Genomic DNA, 6,815 nt, shown 5'->3' with positions numbered 1-6,815 from the left:
ATGCCAGGCATGTGTGCATGCCCAAAATCCCAGGAAGAGACTGAATGAGAAGAGATGCAGTGTGGCCATTATCCTGGTGAGTGATTTTTCACTTTCCCTCTCACACCCTGTCTCTCTTCGGTGACTACATATGCCCATGACAAAAACCTTTTAAAAATTTTAAAAATATATATTAACAATTCACTACAATATCAATAGTCAAGTATAAAACATAAACAAAATATACCATTCACAATAATAAGAAAAGTACAAAGCATTTAGGAAGAAACTAAGAACGCACATAATCTCACTCAAAAACATAAAATTGTTTATGTACAAAGAAAATTAAAGGGACTAGTAGGTGGTGTAATAGTTACATTGCTGGATTCCCACATGGCTGACCTAAGTTCGAGTCCCAGACCGGTGGCTTGAAACACGCCAGGTGCATGTGTGCTCATGCCTAAAGTCCCAAGAAGAGAATGGAGAAGAAGGGGTTGTGGTGTGGCCTCACTTTCTGTATCTCTGTTTCTCCAGTGAGCACACATGCCTATAGCAAAAATCTCTCAAAAAGAAATTAAAGAGAAACTTTCTATATGCCATTTTGATTCATCAGTCAAGTGCAATTAATGAATATAAAACACAGTCCCTCCAAACTAATGCATAAATTAAAAATTACTGACAAAAATTCTAGTTGGAGGAGACAGGAGATTAAGATACTGGACTCCCAGGACCAGCAGTTAGCATAATGGCTATGTTGCTGGACTCCCATGTAACCAACTGCGGTTCGAGTCCCAGACCCAGTGGCTTAAACTCATGCCAGGTGTGTGTGCATGCATGCCCAACATCCCGAGGAAAATGGAGGAGAAGGGATTGTGGCGTGGTCATCTCCCCTGGGGGGAGGGGTGATTTCTCGCTTTCTGTCTGTCTGTCTCTCTGTCTTTCTGGTGAGTGCATGCACGCTACAGTGAAAACCTCTTCAAAAAAAAAGATACTGGACTCCCATACAGCCAACCATAGTTTGAGTCCTGGACCCATCCGTTTGAAACAAGCTGGGCACATGTGCATGCCCAAAATCCCAAGGGAAAATGGAGGAGAAGGGATTGTGAGGTGGCTATCTCTCTTGGTGAGTGATTTCTCACTTTCCCTTTCTTTCTCTCTCTCTCTCTCTCTCTCTCTGTCTCTCTGTCTCTCTGGTGAGCACACATGCCCTATAGCAAAAATCTCTCCAAAAAAAAAAAGGAAGGACTTTAAAATGAAACTTCAAATGTAAGGCCAAAGAATACAGAAATTTTCCTTACAAAAAATGCTAAAATTATTCAAGTTATAATAATAGAATGCTGAGGACAATTGATGTCACACTGCTAAAATGTGACACTCTGCAAAGCAATCCCACGTAAGTGGGTTCCCAGTTGAAGCTCAGAGTCTTCCTTGAGTACACCAGGTATACACATGTCCATGACTCTGGGCTGACTGGAGGGTGAGGGTAAATTGCAGTACTTTCTTACCTCAGTGAATTATGCAACTTTTTGACAGCAGCTGTTTTAATCTCTTCAGTATTTCTTGTACTCATGCAGAAGACCACATGCAGTCTAAAAATTGGGCTATCCCTTTCCATATTAATATGGTGAGTCATTCTGGAATTTCCCTCACTGAGGCTTAGTTTCCCTTTCCCATATTTTGTTTCTCGGGCTCCTCTGGCTGGTGTGTCAATTGATCTGCAATGATGACATATATCTATATTTAAAAAAAAAAGACTTATAATCCCAAAGGACCCAGAGACCAAGAAATGAGACAGATTAAGCTTATTGGCTATGATTTTATAAAGGGGGCCAGCCCCATGATTTGGTGGTTAAGAGGGTCAGATCCCACATGGCTACTTGTGTATTTTGAATATTAGCTCTGGTGGTTTGAAAATTATGCCGGAGGACCAGCAGCAGTGTAATGGCTACATCTCTGGACTCCCATGTAGTCAACTGTGGTTCAAGTCCTGGACCCAGTGGCTTAAGCTCACGCTGGATGCATATGTGTGCATGCCCAAGATCCCAAGAGTAGAATGGAGAAGAAGGGATTGCAGCATGGCCATCGCCCCATGGAGGGTAATGTCTCGCTTTCTGTCTCCCTCTGTCTGTCTTTCTGGCAAGTGCATGTGCCCTATAGCAAAAACCTCTCAAAAAAAAAAAATGCCAGGCTGGGGACCAGCAGATGGCATAATGGCTACATCGCTGGACTCCCATGTAGTTGACCATGGTTCAAGTTCTGGACCCAGTGGCTTAAATTCACGCCAGGTGCATGTGCATGCATGCCTAAGAGGAGAATGGAGGAGAAGGGATTGTGGCGGGGCCATCCCCCTTGGGGGGTGATTTCTCACTTTCTGTCTCTCTGTCTTTCTAGTGAACACAAATGCCCTATAGCAAAAACCTCTCCATAAAAAGAAAATTATGCCAGACATACGTGTATGCATGCCCTAAAGCCCAAGGGCTGATGAAATGGAGGAGAAGAGGTTGCACTGTGACCACACCCCATTGAAGTGCAGAGATTTCTCTCCCTATCTCTGTCTCTCTCTGGTGAGTACATGTACCCTCTAGCAAAAAATATTTAAAATATTTTATAGGTCCTGGCAGGTGGCATAGTGGTTAAGGGTGCTGGACTCCCACATGGCCAACTGCAGTTTGAGTCCCAGACCTGGAGGCTTGCTTTCTTACTTTCTCTCTCTCTTTCTCTCCCTCTCTCTCTCTCTGTCCCACTCTGGTCAAATTAACATAAAAACTAATTAAATAAAGTTAAATAAAAACTAATTATTTAAAAAAGAGAAATTATAGACAGAAACTTATCTTAGATGGGCACTAATTATTTAAAAAATTTTATAAAGGGAAATTATAGACAGAAACTTATCTTAGATGGGCACAAAGTGAGTATATTTCTGTGCCCTTCACCCCAAAGGCATATGCTTATATACAAGTGATGTGGAGGTTAGGGCGTTGGACTCCCACATGGTCTACTGCAGTTCGAGACCTCCCAGACCTGCAGGCTTGCTTTTCTACTTTCCCTTTCTCTCTTTGGTCAAATTAAACAAATAATAATGATGATAATAAATGAAATAAAACAATTCCTATAAACACATAAAATGGGCAAAGGATCTAAAGAGACATTTCTCAAAAGAAGACATACAATGGCTAACAGGTATATGAAAAATATCCACCAGGGCCAGCAGGTGGCATGGTGGTTAATGTGCTGGACCCTCATATAGCCAATTGCAGTTTGAGTCCTGGATCTGGTGGGTTTCTGATTTCTGGTAAACTTGAATAATAATAATGATAATAATAATAATAAATAAATAATATTTTTCTTTCTTTCTTTCTTTCTCTTTTTTTTTTTTGGAGAGGTTTTTGCCACAGGGAACATGCGCTCAACAGACAGACGGAGATAGAGAGCCAGAAAGCAAGAAATCACCCCCCGGGGGGCATGGCCACGCCGCAATCCCTTCTCCATTCTCCTCGGGATCTTGGGCATGCCCACACACACGCACCCGGTATGAGTTTTAAGCCACCGGGTCCGGGAGTCCAGCGACATAGCCATTATGCTAACTGCTGATCCCATTATAAATAATACTTTTTTAAAATGCCCACCAATGTTAACCACGGAGTATACACAAATGAAAAACAAAATAAGGTATCACCTTGCACCTGTTAGAATAGTTATCAATAAACCAAAAGAGGTAATGTCATCAAAACTGTGGCACAGAACTATCCAGCTTTGTGCTCTTCCAAAGGAAAATATAAACAATCCAGTGTGGGGAGAAGGGAAGAGCATCCAGAATATCTCAGAGTTCAAAAAAGGCTGCAGTGATCTCCGGGACTGCATAGTGAAAGTCCACGAGCAAATGGTAAGAGAAATAAACTTGTCTAACCAGAAAGTCAGGTACCACGTGAATAAATCCCCTGCACTGGCAGTATACACTGTGGGGCAGAAAAGTGAGGTCAGGGCATATAGCTTTCCTTCCACCCTGGGTTTTTATAAGGGAAGATTATTCATGCCTCAACCCATGAGAAATATTGCAAGTATTTGTAGGTTTCTGAAACCAGCTGGAGACAAAGAGAATAGATGAAGGTAGTAAAGTGGAGCAAAAGTCAAAATGGCTCTCCATTTTGACCAAAACAAGGAGGCTCTTCTTTTTTTTTTTTAATTTTTTTTTTAGAGGTTTTTGCTATAGGGCGTGTGCGCTCGCCAGACAGACAGAGAGAGACATAGAGACAGAAAGCGAGAAATCACCCCCCAGGGGGGATGGTCACGCCGCAATCCCTTCTCCTCCATTCTCCTCTCGGGATCTTGGGCACACACGCACACGCGCCCGGCGTGAGTTTTAAGCCACCGGGTCTGGGACGCGAACCGCGGTCGACTACGTGGGAGTCCAGTGACACAGCCATTACACTAACTGCTGGTTCCCATTTTTTTTTTTTTTTTTGAGAAATGTTTTTTGTTTTTGTTTTTGTTTTTTGCTACAGGGCGCATGCACTCACCAGAAAGACAGAGAGAGACAGAAAGCAAGAAATCACCTCCATTCTCCTCTCAGGATCTTGGGCACGCACGCACACATGCCCAGTGTGAGTTTACACCACCAGGTCTGGGACTTGAGCCGCAGTTGACTACATGAAAGTCCAGAGACATAGCCATTATGTCAACTGCTGGTTCCAAAATCAAGGAGGCTCTTCTGCTATACTACAATGAAGGAGGTACCCTTAATAGGTCACTTGGGCATAAAACACTAGTCCTCTCCACACATATACTGGGTATTTCCTTTGGTGTCCCCTCCCCACCCAGTTCATGGAACCAAGCTCTGACCCTTTGCAAGACCAGCAACAAACCTGGGCTTAAAGTACTGTTTATTGCAGGACCAGCAGCTGGTATGGTGGTTAAGGACACCAGTTCCCACATGGCCAACCGTGGTTCAAGTCCCAGACTTGGAAGCTTGCTTTCTCACTTTCTCTCGCTCTCTCTCACTCTGTCCCTCTCCGGTAGAATTAAAATAAATAAATAAATAAATAAATAAATAAATAAAGTTAAGTAAAATAATTCTTAATAATAAAAAAAAAGAAATGAAATGACCAATAAACTAAGGCTCTACTCCATTATATTCAGGGAAATTAAATTATTTTTTTAAAAAGCACTATTTATTGCCAGAAAGGAGGCAGAAATCTCAGGCTAAGGAAACTTAACAATCAAGGCCAGCAGGTGGCATGTTGGTTGAGGCACTGGATTCCCACATGGCCAAACACGGTTCAAGTCCTGGACCTGGCAATTTGCCTTCTCACTCTCCCTTTCTCTCTGTCTGTCTGTCTCTGATCAAAATTGAAGAATAATGATAGTAAATAAAAATTAAAAAGAAAAAAAGAAAAGAAAACTCAACAATGGAGCCAGCATAAGGCATAATGATTATGTTGCCAGACTCCCATGTAGTTGACCATAGTATAAGTCCTGGATATGGCAGATTAAAACTCATGCTGGGTGTGTGTGTGTACATGCCCAAAATTCCAAGAGAACAGTGGTGGAAAAGGGACTGTGGTGTGGCCACACTCCCAGAGGGTGATTTCTCACTTTCTGTCTCTCTCTACAACAAGAGCACAGGCTCTATAGCAAAAATCTCTCTTAAAAAAAAAGAAAGAAAGAAAGAAAACTCAACAATCTACATAGAACCTTTGGACAGGAATACTTTAGAGAAAATGAACCCAATCCAAGGTAGACACCAAAGACTGGTATAAATACCTAATTCTTCCATGTGAAGAAAAAGTCCACAAGAAACAAGAAAAAAAAGGAACTATGATCTCATCAAATGGACAAATAAGCTGTTAATAGTTAACCCTACTAAGATGATCAGTAATTTCTCAAAAGAAGGCGTGGTGGTGCCCGCCCTATGGCAAAAACCTATGGAGGCTGGAGGATTGCGGCATCGAGTAATTTCTCAAAAGATTCAAAATAGCAGTTTTTAGGAAACTCAGTGAACCCTAAGAAAATATAGAAAAACAGAGACCAGCAGATGGCATAATAGTTACATTGCTGGATTTCACATAGTCGATCATGGTTGGAGTCCTGGACCCAGCAGCTAGAAACTCACACTAGGCACATGTGTGCGTGTGCCCAAGATTTCAAGACGAGAATGGAGGAGAAGGGATTGTGACATGGCCATCCCCCCTGGGAGGTCATTTCTGGTTTGCTGTGTCTCTGTCTCTGTCTCTCTGGCAAGCACATGCACCCTATAGCAAAAATTTCTCTTAAAAAAAAAAAACAGAAAAACAATTCAGACGTTTTTATTGCCAAAGGGTGTATGCACTTACGAGACAGAGAGAGAGAGAGAGAGTAAGCCCCTCAGTGAAGTGAGGTCATGCCATAATCCCTTTTCTCCATCTCATCAAGATTTTGGGCACAAGCATGTGCACACACACACATATACATACATATGCCTGGTATATATTTCAAGCCACTTGAGTTGAGACCCAATTTGTGGTTGGACATGTGGGATCCAACTCCCTACACACAGCACATAAGCACTGTACTGGGGGACCTGGCTCAATAATTCGGCTCTTGACTGATCCAAAGGTAATGAGTTATCTCAAATGAGTGTTCAAAGTCAGTTACAAGTCGAACTCCTTGTTCTACTACCTCCCCTCTTTTCACAACTGCACTTGACTGGTCTAAAAACAAAGCAAAACAAAAAAAATTCAGATCTTTATTGGATTCATATTAAAGATAGACTAAATAATAATAAAAATAAAACATAAGGGGCCACTGGGTGGCTTGGTGGTTAAGGTACTGGACTCCCACATGGCTGACTAAAATTCGAG

Source organism: Tupaia chinensis, unplaced genomic scaffold, assembly GCF_000334495.1.
Source record: "Tupaia chinensis unplaced genomic scaffold, TupChi_1.0 Scaffold000484_1, whole genome shotgun sequence".
Taxonomy (NCBI): Eukaryota; Metazoa; Chordata; class Mammalia; order Scandentia; family Tupaiidae; genus Tupaia; species Tupaia belangeri.
The sequence above is the reverse complement of the archived record's forward strand: the minus strand, read 5'-3'. Positions refer to the sequence as shown.